General features: G+C 58.6%; 1 long non-coding RNA gene and 1 pseudogene across 2 annotated transcripts in view; one reads left to right on the top strand and one right to left on the bottom strand.

Annotated features, from left to right (window-relative positions):
• Positions 1-314, top strand: part of LOC107563720 (uncharacterized) — a 36835-nt gene that overhangs the window by 28743 nt on the left and 7778 nt on the right. The gene's annotated exons all lie outside the window — the stretch shown is intronic.
• Positions 11-314, bottom strand: part of LOC107563719 (ATP-sensitive inward rectifier potassium channel 12-like) — a 6159-nt pseudogene continuing 5855 nt past the window's right edge.

Genomic DNA, 314 nt, shown 5'->3' with positions numbered 1-314 from the left:
AAATGCATGTACTTGTGGGAATGTCATATCTCGGATTCGCTCTTATACGTCATGGGGTCGAGTGGTATGGCAGTCTGCAAAATGTCAAACTCGATCTGATTGTCCATGTCCAGTACGCAGAGCATGTTGTTTCCAGAGGTCATGGTGGCCGAATCCTGGAACATTTTCTGGAAGTCTGTGGGAGTGACGGTCAGCTGGTCGCGTGGCTGCTCCTCCTCGTCCTCTCCGCAGCACAGCGCCACCTCGTTCTCGTAGCAGAAGGCGCTGGGCGAGTGCGGCGGGGGGGGGGGCTGCGCCCCGCCCCGGCGCTCTCG

The sequence above is a fragment of the Sinocyclocheilus grahami genome, unplaced genomic scaffold (genome assembly GCF_001515645.1).
Source record: "Sinocyclocheilus grahami isolate Dianchi unplaced genomic scaffold, SAMN03320097.WGS_v1.1 scaffold888.1, whole genome shotgun sequence".
Lineage (NCBI taxonomy): Eukaryota > Metazoa > Chordata > Actinopteri > Cypriniformes > Cyprinidae > Sinocyclocheilus > Sinocyclocheilus grahami.
Note: the sequence above shows the minus strand (reverse complement) of the source record. Positions and strands in the feature narration are given on the sequence as shown.